Consider the following 13,664-nt stretch of genomic DNA (forward strand, 5'->3'; position numbering starts at 1 on the left):
GGGAGAATATGCAAACGCCACACAGGTGGGCTGGGATTTGAACCCTGGTCCTCAGTACTGTGAGGCAGACGCTCTAACAAGTTATTCAACCGTAATGATTATTCAATTAAAATGTATTGCACAAAAATGGAATTGAAATTGTATCTAAATTGCATCTAAATATTTTAAAACAAATAATTTTTGAAGATTTAATGCAAATGTATTGTACTTAAAAGTTGAAGACAACTTAATTGTAGGGGGGCAGTGATTTTTTTTCACGTATCACAAGATAGAGACCTTGTATCATTAATGGTACTGATACCAAATTGTTGGCCCTGTTACATTACAACTTGTAGAACAGGCTGCCAGTGCTCTGGCCAGGCCTAACCTGGCCGGTTTGGCAAGCCTGGATATGCATTTCACATTGTGTATTCAGTATCCTGTATTTAATTACATTCCTTAAACCATAAAAAGATAGAATAATAGTTTATGATGAAGCAGGTTGCTAAAGAGAAAATGTTCATATTGAAAGCAGGCTTTCACAAGCTACATTTTTCTGAACATACCAAACATGTACATAGGTTTCCTTGCATTCTGGTCACAAGCTTTGCTTTTTCATCAGCATTTACATTATACATTATGAATATAGTTAAGTACTGATGCGAAATGCAATATTTGATACTTTATGTATTGTTTATTTGGCTGTGTCACAGCTCGCTATTCTGGAAATGGGTTTCCCCCGTGAGGGAAAGTTTGTCTTGTCATGGGCATGGTCTGGCCACTGCCATGGATGGAGCTTCCTGTGAGGGGCGTGGCCAGGCCACTGCCCTGGGCAGGGCCACCTCTGACAGCTATCACAGCTGTGTTGCATTTTGGACACCAATGGAACAAGTACTTAAGTGGTAAATGTGTCGTCGGCATTTGCTAGTTCGTTGTGCATGCTTCACTGCATTTTGGGATACTCCACTACTGTGCGTAAATTAGTGTAGAGCAATCCTTTGTCACAGCGAGTCTGTGCCCTTTTAGTTTGACCATGTCTCGTCATGTTTCTTGGTTTGGCTCATAGTCATCGGACCTTGTTTCACATTTTTTGGATCGTGCCTAGCCTCATATTTTTGTGCTTCTGCCTTCTTGGATGTTTAAACTGTGTATGATGTTAGTTGGGAATAAAACCACTCTGGACATTATGCCTTTGCTTGGAAGTCCTGCATTTGGTGTGGCCCCCGTGCCACAGGTTCATGACGTCTGTAGCAACATTAAGACAAAGATTCAAAATTTGAACTGCAGCAAAACCAGTGGGATACTGATTGGCTACTCATGAAAACAGTCATCTAATCATACACACTGTTCCGTCGGGTTTGGCGGCATCGCTCGGGTGCGGCAGCCTTCAGATGAGTCGCCATCCGTTTTTGCACCGCGGAATGGTTAAGAGTAGTTTTTTTCAAAGACTGGCTGTCAAGGTGTGTCAAATATACAAAACAAGTATTTTGTAAAATAAAAAACTGGCTTAAAAATGAATGTTAAATACATTAAAAATAAAAATCATCACAACTCACAACAGATAAAAGAAATGTTATTTTTCTTTGAAGTGATAGGCTCTTTTTATGGCCCCTCAAGTGGCCGTTTTGCTTTTGATAAGAAGCAATAAAAATTTGCAGATTTATTAATCAGAACGTACCACTCAAACAATGTGCACTCCAGTGTCTTTGTTCATGAACCTTTCGTTCAAAAGAACAAATCTTTTCAGGACTGTCATGAACTGAATCAATCTATGAAATGATTCGTTCTTTGATCTTACCAGTCGCCATGAGCAAGACGGCTGGGAAGGAGAAATGAATTGCAGCAGCGTTCTGTGCAGTCTTGATGCGTCAATTGCGAGTGCAGCTGTTTAAGTGGAGAAGAGCCAGCCGTTTTTTTTTTGTTTTGTTTTTTTTTTCAAAATAAAAGACATAGACACGTGAAAATGCAATTGGTCATTCTTTTTATGCTGTTATGTCATGGCCTTCCTTGACCGGTGTTTTAGAACCAGGTCAGAGGAGCTTCTCATAAGCGGTGCCAGTATCACCACTCGGACATGACTATAACTGCGTAGCGAACACGGGGGCGGGGACGAGGCTGGTTAAGGGTACAACCGGTACAATGGAACAGGGCCCTTTGAGAATCACTGATAGAGAGATCTGCCGATGTTAAAGCTATTAATTTGGGTCGTCAATTGAATGAGGGGCTGTTGTGAAACAGTAATTTTACACTGCGTTGAGAAAGTGTTATGCTGACTCCTGCTGCCGGTTTTTGTAATTGTTCAATCATCTGAATAAAATATACTTTAACTACAATAGGCCACTGGCCCGGTTGCGTCCCCAAAAGGCTGTTTTCATGAGGAAAAAGATGGTGTTGTGGGATTCACAATGAAAGATAAACTGTTTATGGACAACCTGAGTGGACTAGATAACTGGGCAACATGAAGTTTCAGATAGAGCAGTTGCTGAAAGTGAAAGGACTGTGGGGGAAAAGATGCGATCGCAACGGATGCAAATGCTATCGCACAAACAGAATTCCGCAGAGAGAAAAGGCATTTTCCGTCTTGGTGCTGAATGGAAGAGCATCCCAGCTTTACTTGACAACAAGCTGTCAGACTTCCAAAGACGTGTGGGACAGACTGTGAAGAAATTTTGAGAGACACACTCTTGGAAAGTGTTTCTAAAGAAAAATAAAATAGATGTGAAATGAAGGATAGTGAAGAAAAGGAGGATTTTTGGGTTCTTCTGCAGAAAGAAAGGAGCAAACATAGAGATTTTTAGTAGGGGTTATTTTAAAGGAAGTGTTAGCAAATCATTTCTTGGATGTGAAGAGAGAATCAGATTGAGTGATAATGCGGAAACTTGAAATCAAGGGTGTTATGTATAATGTGATTAACAGCTATGCCCCAAAGGTTGGATGTGAACTAGAGGTGAAATTCTGGAAGGAACTAGATGAAGTAATTCTGAACCTCCCAGACAGAGAGAGAGTTGTGATTGCTGCAAATTGTAATGGACATGTTGGCGAAGGAAATGGGGGTGATGAAGAGGTTATGGGTCAGTACGGCATTGAGAAAAGGAACTTTGCGGGACAGATGGTGGTGGACTTTCCAAAAAAGATGGAAATTGCATAAGTGAATACTTTTTTCCCAGAAGAGGCAGAAACATAGGGTGACCAACAAGAGCGGAGGTAGCAGCATGCAGGTGGATTACATTTTGAGTAGACGTAATTTAAAAGAGGTTGCTGACTGTAAGTTTGTGATATTGGAGAGTGTAGCTAGAAATCATGGGATGGTAGTGTGGACTCCGGTGGTGGAGAGGAAGATTAAAAAGACAAGGGTAGAGCAGAGAATCAGGTGGTGGAAGCTGAAAAAGGAAGAGTGTTCTGCAGCTTTTCAGAAAGAGGTGAGACAGCCTCTCAGTGGACAGGAGGAGCTCCTGGAAAGAATAGACTATCACAGCTAAGGTGATCAGACAGACGGGCAGGAGAGTACTAGGTGTATCTATTGGTAGGAAAGGAGAGGAGGAGACATGGTGGTGGAACCTCACAGTACGGGAAGTTGTACAAGGAAAGACGTCAGTAAAGAAGTGGGACACTGATAAGACTGGGGAGAAGATAAAGGAATATGTTGAGATGCAATGCAGGGCAAAGGCAGAAGTGCCAATGGCTCAACTAAAGACATGTGATGACATGTCCACCAGATATGACATAGAAGAAGGAGAAAATGATCTCTACAGTTTGGCCAGAGAGAGGGATAGAGATGGGAAGTGTCATGTACCAGTGGCACGGGGGTGGACCCAAATGCAGGACCCAAATGCAGGACTTCCAAGCAAAGGCATAATGTTCAGAGTGGTTTTATTCCAAAAACAGGTCAATACCAACAGACAGTCCAAAACAAAGCAGAGGCAACAAAACGCTAGAATAGGCAAGATTCAAAAAGTGTGAAACAAGGTCCCATGACTATGAGGCCAAGCACAGCAAGACATGATCCAGCTAAAATGGCACAGACTCGCTGTGACAAAGGGTTGCTCTACACTAACTTATGCACAGTAGCGGCATATCCCGGACTGCAGTGAATCATGCTCAATGAACTGGCAAATAGCAATTACACATTTACCACTTAAGTACTTGGTTCATTAGTGTACCAAACACAGCTGTGACAGCTGTCCGAGGTGGCACCACCCAGAGCAGTGGCCTGGCCACGCCCTTCACAAGAAGCACCACCCACGGCAGTGGTCAGACCATGCCCATATTAAGGATAGAGAAGGAAATGTGTCGACTGGTGCCAGTAGTGTGCTAAATAGATGGAAAGAATACTTTGAGAAGTTGATGAATGAAGAAAATGAGAGAAGAATAGAAGAGGCAAGTGTGGTGGACCAGGACGTAACAATGATTAGTAAGCAGGAAGTTAGAAAGGTACTAAAGAGGATAAAAAAATTGAAAATGTTGTTGGTCCTGATGACATACCAGTGAAGGTATGGAAGCTTTTGAAGAGGTGGCTGCGGAGTTTTTGACCAACTTGTTCAAAACAAGAACAAGCAGGTGACAAGATGTCTGAATGGAATGGAGGGAAAGTCTGCTCGTTCCCATTTTTAAGAACATAGTCGATGTGCAGAGGTGTGGGAACAATAGAGGAATGGCTAAAGATGGTATCTACCAGTGTGACCACCTTTGGTATGTGCTCACTGGTACTGTTTATGGTTGTGTGTTTTTTGGTCGTCCCGGGACTCATGGACACAAGAAATGACTTGCTAACCATCAGAGAGTTTTTTTCAACAACTCTCGCCAATTCGCTGAATCTTTTTCTGGAGTTACTCATCGGCGCTCTCTAAAAAGCATCGTGTCGAAAGTGGCGCAGAGGCTCATGAACTGGTACACAAGTTCAACTGAGAAAGAGGAAGACCAACATTTTCATCGATTAATCTTGCAAACTCCTGCCTGCCTCCATACCCAACAAAATGGATGAACTTCAGCTTCTGATCAAGACCTTGGACCCGTCGCCCTGTGCTTCACGGAGGTTTGGCTTTGTGTACATGTCCCCAAAGACGCCATTGTGCTTTCATCGGTATCGGGTGGACAGCATCGTGGAGCTCGCACGGAAATCAAAAGTCGGTGGAATCCGCTTTTATACCAATGAAAAGTGGTGCATAGACGTTACACAGCCCAGCACACACTGCAGCCCGCTTTTGGAGTCCTTGCTCTTGACCTGCAAGCTGTTTTATATGCCGTGTGAATTCCCGTGTTATTCTTGGAATTGTTTACATTCCACCTTAAGCTAGCATGAACGCAGTCCTCCAACGCTCGCCAAACTGGTAAATGAGATTAAAAAAACACCTAGATTCACCGCTAATTAGGGTTAGGGTTAGAGTTAGGGTTAGGGTTAGGAGATTTTAACACAGCTAAACTTAGCCACGAACTCCCTAAATATAAGCAACAGACAAAATGTCCAACGAGGGAAAGTAACACTCTAGACCACTGTTATACTTCCATTATTCACACATATCGCACAATTCCCCGCACTCCCCTAGGTTCCGCTGATCACTGCTTACTTTACCTTAGACCTACATACAGGAAAGCACTTAAGTGCGTGTAGCCTCTGGTAAAATAATTTAAAAGGTGGACCAACGAGGCAAAATTGGAACTTCAAAGCTGCTTTGACTGAGCAGACTGAAGTGGCTTTGAAAATTCAGTGATCAGCCTTGTTAAATTCACGATATTGTTACTGCGTATGTCATCTCCTGCGAGAAGGTGTATGTACCAACAAAAACTTTTCCACATTTAAAAACAAGTCGTTGTTTACAGCCAAACTTGGGCAACTCCGGCAGGCGAAAGAGGTTGCATATTGTAGTAGGGATAGGGCCCTCTAATGTCCCACTAGAAACTAGTTGACTTAAGAAATTAACTTTGCAAAGAGGGATTATGCAGCTAAACTGGTAAAACATCTTGGCACTAATGACTCTAAGTAAATCTGGAATGGATTACAATTGATCACTAATTACAAGCGACGCTCCCCCCAAGTAGAGTACAAGAGCAGGATACGCGCCGACCTCAATAGCTTTTACTGAAGACTGAAGACACTGTAACTCCACACGCCCACAAAGTTGCACCACCATCCACTCCACCATTTATACATGGAATGGGGATGAGGCAGATCTTCAAACAACAAAAGATCAGCAATGCACCGTTCTACACAGGAAGAACATGCTGAGACAGTTCTACACAGGAAGAACATGCTGTCTCCATGTGCCCTGTGATAGGCAGGCAACTAGTTCAGGGTATCCCCTGCCTCCTGCCTGATGACAGCTGAGATTGCCTCGAGCACTCCCAAGACCCTTGTGAGGATAAGCGGGTCACAAAATGGACAGATGTATGTATGTTGTGAAACAGTAATTTGACACTATGTTGATAAAGTGTTAGATTGCCTTCTCCTGACTATTTTTGTAACAGTTCTATCACCTGAATAAAAATGTTTATGGCAATAGGAACAGCAGTGGTTTGGCACTCAAGGACTACACCTGGGATGTCACCTGAACTGTTTTCACACTTCAGCCAAGAAAATGGAGATCCAAGACCTTTGGTGAGCTTAAAATATGAGGTTCCACAGGATCCGGTTATAATGAATGTGTAACTTTGAAAACCCTTCAACAAAACAACATGAAGCAATTTAAAAAGTTAATGGAAAAATGGATAACATGGAACAAGAGTCAACAAAGAATCTATTTGCTGTGGAGTTCATCAATCCATCCATTTTCTTAGCTGCTTATCCTCACAGAGGTAACAGGAGTGCTAGAGCCTATCCCGGCTAACTTCAGAATCAGAATCATCTTTATTCGTGAGGTATGTCAGAAACATACAGTGCCTTGTGAAAGTATTCACCCCCCCCCCTTTGAACTTTTCAACCTTTCACCACATTTCAGGCTTCAAACATAAAGATGTCAATTACATTTTTTTTGTCAAGAACCAACAACTAGTGGGACCCAATATTGAAGTGGAACAAAATTTATTGGATATTTTAAACTTTTTTAACAATTAAAAACCTGAAAAGTGGGTCGTCCACTATTATTTGGCCCCCTTGTATTAATACTTTGCAGCGCCATCTTTTGCTGCAATTACAGCTCCAAATCACTTGGGGTAGGTCTCTATCAATTATGCACATCGAGAGACTGAAATTGTTGCCCATTCTTCCTTGCGAAACAGATCAAGCTCAGTGAGGTTGGATGGAGAGCGTTTGTGAACAACATTCTTCAGCTCTGCCCACAGATTCTCGATTGGATTCAGGTCTGGACTTTGACTTGGCCAATCTAACACCTGGATATGTTTATTTGTGAACCATTCCATTGTAAATTTGGCTTTATGTTTTGGATCAGTGTCCAGTTGGGAGATAAATCTCCGTCCCAGTTTCAGGTCTTTTCCAGACTCCAACAGGTTTTCTTCCAGAATGGTCCTCTATTTGGCTCCATTCACCTTCCCATCAATTTGAACCATCTTCCCTGTCCCTACTGAAGAAAAGCAGGCCCAAACCATGAGGCTGCAACCACCATGTTTGACAGTGGGGATGGTGTGTTCAAGGTGATGTGCTGTGTTGCTTTTATGCCAAACATATAATTTTGCATTGTGGCCAAAAAGTTCAATTTGGTTTCATCTGACCAGAGCACCATCTTCCAAATGTTTGGTGTGTCTCCCAGCTGGCTTGTGGCAAACTTTAAGCGAGACTTTTTCTGGATATATTTGAGAAATGGCTTTCTTCTTGCTACTCTCCCATAAAGGCCAGATTTGTGCAGTGTACGACAGATATTTCTCCCATGGACAGACTCTCCCACTTCAGCTGTAGATCTCTGCAGTTCATCCAGAGTGATCATGGGCCTCTTGGCTGCATCTCTGATCAGTCTTCTCCTTTTTTGAGCTGAAAGTTTAGAGGGACAGCCGGGTCTTGGTATATTTGCAGTGGTCTGATACTCCTTCCATTTCAATATGATTGCTTGTACAGTGCTCCTTGAGATGTTTAAAGCTTGGAAAATACATCTTTAAACTTCTCCACAACAGTATCTCAGACCTGCCTGGTGTGTTCCTTGGTCTTCATGATGATCTTTGCACTTTAAACAGAACCCTGAGACTATCACAGACCAGGTGCATTCATACGGAAACTTGATTACACACAGGTGGATTCTATTTATCATCATTACTCAACATTGGATCATTCAGAGATCCTCACTAAACTTCTGGAGATAGTTTGCTGCACTGAAAGTAAAGGGTCCGAATAATATTGCACGCCCTACTTTTCAGCTTTTTATTTGTTAAAAAACTATAAAATATCCAATACATTTCATTCCACTTCATGATTGTGTCCTTCTCGTTGTTCATTCTTGGCAAAAAAAAAAAAAAAAAAGTAGTAATCCAGCAATGATGGAAAGGGTTTTTTTTTCGACAATTGTGCAAAGGATTCAGAGTCATCTATCATTTAAAGCTATTAGTGTCTAATAGAGAAGTTCTCCAATGCAATGACCTCAAGACAAGGACTGTCAAGACCTCAAGGAATATATTCAGTTTAAAGAGACTCATCGCCCAATAATCTGGGACAATGTCGATTGTGGAAGTCTTGCTGATATTCCTCCATCGATTGGGCAAATGGAGCATATGCTACTCAACTGCGAGAGCCTGGTATTGTTCAACAACAGATGTGCAGATGGTGCAGCGTGGTGAGACTACTACAGTGAGTGGATGAGTAATGTATGATATATAATACTAATAATTGGCCTGGCAGAATGTAACAACAAACAAAAAAAAAAAATGGCAGCATGTTGGAGTTGAATTTTAAGTTAGCTGTTAAAGAAGTTAAATGTGAGGGGTAAGAAGCTGTGGGAATTCCTGCTAGTTTTAGTTTGTGTTCCTCAGTAGCGCCTACCAGAGGGAAGTAGTTGGTGGCCAGGATGTAGAGGGTCTGAGAGGATTTTGTCTGCTCTTGTCTTAGTTCGGATAGCGTGCGTGTCTTCGAGGCTGGGAGGGGGTTACCGACAAGATTTAAATCCAATTGTGATGTTGTGCTGTGACCTTATATGGACAGTGCATGCGAGAAAACACTCCAATATGGTGGCGTTGAAACAATTTAATTAAGTACTTTTATTTTTTATTTTTTTGTTAAGTAACCTGTTGAGCTAAAAATAAATAAAATCTCTTGGCCTGTGTAAATGTTCTTGCTTGACACTGACTGGCATAGAGCCTGTGAAAGAAATTAGTACCCATGATTGGAAGAGAAACAGAAAGTACACAGCATATTTACACGATGTCGTGTAAATGTAAAATTAGGATGGTAATACTGTTTCATAACATTCATTTATTTATATATTTAATTCATTGTTTATTTAGGTTGGACTCGGTGACTCAGCCCAAATGCCTGTCAGTAAATCTGTAAAAATCACGTGAGTAATTGTTTTGCTCTACATTCATTATCAGTGCCTCCTTTGTGCAGAATGCAGTTCAGTTCATTTAGGAATGATCTTTACTATCATGTCCTCCATGTTGACATGTTCCAAGCACATTTCTTTGATGACTTCTGCGAATAAACCCCGGCGCTATTTTTAACTAATACCAATGGAAGATTGGGGAGAGCCCTTGAGAGAAAACCAAACAAAAGCTAAGAACAAGCACTTAACCCTTAGAACAGGCTTAAAATAACATATCACAGCAATTTGGCTAACAGAGCTACATCACATTTGTCCTGGTAACTGAATTCAGTGGAAGGGATTAGTGGTGGGGGGATCGATCCAACTAGCGACAACATTGATACCAAGTCAGTTTCGATATCAAATTGATGATAGTGTGTTGAGATTGACATGGTATATGGCTCTCGTATGCACTGCTGTGGTTTCGTCATAACAGTCGAGACCTTGGTCAGTCAAATCAGAGCTTCTGTCTCAGCCTGGAGCAGGCACAGTTTTTTCTCTTCTTCCCCATCTTGTGTTTTGATTTTATGTCAACAAGTGCATCATAAAGCAAGTAAGCCCCCAGCTTGGATCTGCCCACCCACCAGCACATGAATATTATATCACTCCGCAGAAACACTGAGGAGAATAATGGGAGAGAGGAAGAGGAGCACCGTGTAGCTATATTTTGAGGCTGAAAATTAGACAGCTGCTTTATATAAAAACAGTGCCTGAAACCTAGTCAGCCGTCCACCAGGGGGCAAAAATATGGTTAAACCAGTGGTTCCCAAACTTTTTTATGCAGCGCCCCCTTTTGGATATGAATTTATTTTCATTTGGTACACTCACCTGACTTTGGTGTGGGCAGCATAGATTAAGCTCCCACTCAGTGATGGTGTGAATCAATATGTGTCCTGTGACTGATTTGCATACAGTTCAGGGTGTAGTCAGCCCTTTGCCCCAAGTCAGCTAGGCTCTAGCGTTAAATGACCTTGAAAAGCATGAGCGGTGTTGAGAATGGATGTATGGATGGATGGATGGATGGATGGACTAGCCAGACCACACCTTTTCTTTCATTTATGTGCTTTTTTCTCCACTCTTTCATTCCTTGGCTATGTGCTTTGTGTCATTGATGTGCTGGAAGCCCTATCCTTGTCCCATTTTAAGTATTCTGTTCTGAGAGGAGGTTGTCACCCAGGATTTCACAGTGCATGGGTCCATTCATATGTTTCCCGATGCTGAGACCTTGACCAGTCCCCTTTGCAGAGAAGCACCCCCATTGCTGGGTAGATGGTTAGAACACTGCCCGCTGGCTGGTTCTGGCCTATAGGCCGTATGTTTGACATCCCTCATCTAATATGACATTCTACTTGGCATATTTACAGTGGTACCTCTACGTACGAATGTCTCCAGTAACGAAAAATGCAGGTTACGAAACGGCTCCTAGGTAAAATATTGTCTCTTGTTAAGAATGAAATTTAGGATATGAAAGGAAAAAATAGGCGCTGCGTTCTCAACCCCCAAATTCCATTGAACATAAACATCCTGTATCTTGGTTTGTGTTGCACGATAGAGTTGCTCTTTCACTGTCTATCGCTGTAGCATCTTACCGGTATCCCATTGGCTAGGAGGGATCTCAAGCTTTACCCATGATGCTTTTCGTTTCCCTTGGACCTAAGTGACCATGCGCTTTCACACATTGTCACAAGCTAATGCACATTTAAAAAAATGCTAAATTTTTGCGAGTTTTTCGCCTGTTTTTTGCAAGTTTATTAATTTTTCTTCGCCGTGGGCCCCAAGAAACTTTTGTTGAATTAACTTGTGTTCGTGTGTACGCTCGTACATATGTTTAGTCTCGGTGGTCAAATGTTTGCCTCCTCCTCCATCCTCACAATGTCACTCACCCTCCTTTACATCTGCAGATGTGATGAATTTATACAACATCCCACATAGCTGGATATTAACTACATTTGTGATGGATTAGATTTTTGTGTCAGTTATGGTAGTGATAGGAAAATGAGCTTTTATGAAGCAGTGAACCCATCCATCCATTTTTTGCCGCTTATCCTCACGAGGGTCGGAGCGTATCACAGCTGTCAACGGGCAGGAGGCAGGGTACGCCCTGATCTGGTTGCCAACCAATCGCAGGGCACATACAGACGAACAACCATTCTCACTTACAATCCCACCTAGGGGCAATTTAGAGTGGCCAATTAATGTTGCATGTTTTTGGGATGTGGGAGAAAACCGGAGTGCCAGGAGAAAACCCACACAGGCACGGGAGAACATACAAACTCCACACAGGCGGGGCCGGGATCGAAACCAGGTCCTCAGAACTGTGAGGCCAACGCTTTACCAGCTGATCTACCGTGCCGCCAGGCATTGAATCACTTAGACCAATTGTTTTGAAAGTGTGTTCATTCCTTGAAGCATTAATTATCAAACTCAAGGCTGGGGAGCCAGGTTCAGCTTGCCACATGACTTTATGTGGCCCGCGAAGTCAAATCATTTTGTATCAACTTTCATGATTTTTGTTAAAATCTGTAAAAAAAATTGTAATTGTCATATCATGAATGACAAGGGGTATTGCAAGCATTCTGTGTTCCCAAACATCAACAAAGGTTGAAAAATCTATCTGATCCCAAAAGAAGTCCATACAATTCATGTGTAAAAATTATGAGGCAATTCAAGATTTTTATCATTTCACAGTCATAGTGGCCCTTTGAGGGAAACCATAACTGGAATGTGCCCTGCAACATAAATGAGTTTGACACCCCCGAAAGAAAGGCTGTAATGAATTTAAAAAATCTGCTTTGAAAAATATTTGATACACAAACAGACTGAATATCAAGTTAAGATTGATGAATGTGTACATTGTGTTATTGATGAGAGTTCTTGAAAAAACTATGGCTGGGGGTGATATTGGAGGATTGGGAACAAAGTTTTTTTTTTCAGTACATTATTTTTCCAACACTCAGTCAGCTTTTTGTTTGTTTTTTTTGGGGGGCAAATCGAACTGATGACCCTAAAATTACAGGACTGAAGCTCCTTATGACCTACGCATACAGTACATATATTACAATACAGGTGATTCATTCAGGCCATGAAGCAGCTGCTACTTCTGATGTCATATGTCATGTGATTTGAAGCAATGTGTTGCTCAATTGGAATTGGAGTTCAGGGTTGGAATCACATATTGATGCCTCATTGTTGAACTGCCATTGTTATGTTATGGTTCTTAGGAATGCCTCTCCATAAATGATCACCTTATGCATATATTTTTTAAGCCAATTCTGGATGTAAATTGTTAAAAAATGAATGATACAGCATGTTGCGTAATTGCAGATTGTGTAATGTTTTTATGTCTCCTTAGGAAAACAGCACAGGCATAAGCAGACAGATGACGTGTGTATGTCTGTGTCCTGTGGACAAGAAGTGGGTGGGTTTGATGTATTTTTGATTCATTTTTGTTAATGTAAAGCGCTTTAGGTTTTCATTATTTTTTGGTATGGATTGCTCTCACAAATAAAGTGTGCTTGATGATTAACAGTGAAAGTACTTGAGCAACTTTGGAAGAAGGTAATGAATATGCTTGTCTAACTTGGACAGTGATGTAAAGAACAGGGGAGATTTTATTCATTTTTATATTCAGAAAAATGTTACTCAACAGTTGTTGATTTTTTCAATTCTACCTCTCTGACCTTTGAAAAATACTCTTTCCATGGAAAATCCACGAAGATGGAGTTGTGCACAAAAACGCACGTGTATAAAGTGGGGTAGAATAAATGTCTCTCCCAGTACTCTAAATGTATTTGTGAGCAATGTGGTGGGGAGTGGGACAAACATTTCCTTCCAATGAAGGAGGGAGGGTGTTTTCCAGTTGATCCAGCGTGCCACTGAATAATAATCATGATAATAATAATTTTACTGCCATTTTAATTATAATTAATTATTTCATTCATAAATACATAAAAATACAATTTGAAAAACACATTAGGATGTTGCTCAAGATTAACTCACCCAAGTAGAGAGCTGTTTTCTCGCTTCAAATGTTACTTGTGTTGTAAAAATGTTATCATGAAAAAACTTCTTGAGATCAGCAAATGTTTTTTGGATGTTATGAAGTCTCCTGACATCATCACACCACTACATAGTATTTTGTTCCGTGAACAAAAATGAATTGCCCATTTTTTTTCAAACCTGTCTTTTTTCTGACCACAATGCGGCGCTGTCGACTAATCTATTATTACA

The 13,664-nt window shown here is 41.3% G+C and overlaps 1 long non-coding RNA gene across 1 annotated transcript; it reads left to right on the forward strand.

Moving 5' to 3' along the window:
- The first annotated feature begins 8,219 nt into the window (after positions 1–8,219).
- Positions 8,220–12,897, forward strand: LOC133501528 (uncharacterized). Its single transcript, XR_009795214.1, has 3 exons — positions 8,220–8,704; positions 9,358–9,410; positions 12,787–12,897. It is a non-coding gene; the product is annotated as an uncharacterized LOC133501528 (long non-coding RNA).
- Positions 12,898–13,664: the final 767 nt, after the last annotated feature.

This window comes from Syngnathoides biaculeatus, chromosome 5, assembly GCF_019802595.1.
Source record: "Syngnathoides biaculeatus isolate LvHL_M chromosome 5, ASM1980259v1, whole genome shotgun sequence".
Classification (NCBI taxonomy): domain Eukaryota; kingdom Metazoa; phylum Chordata; class Actinopteri; order Syngnathiformes; family Syngnathidae; genus Syngnathoides; species Syngnathoides biaculeatus.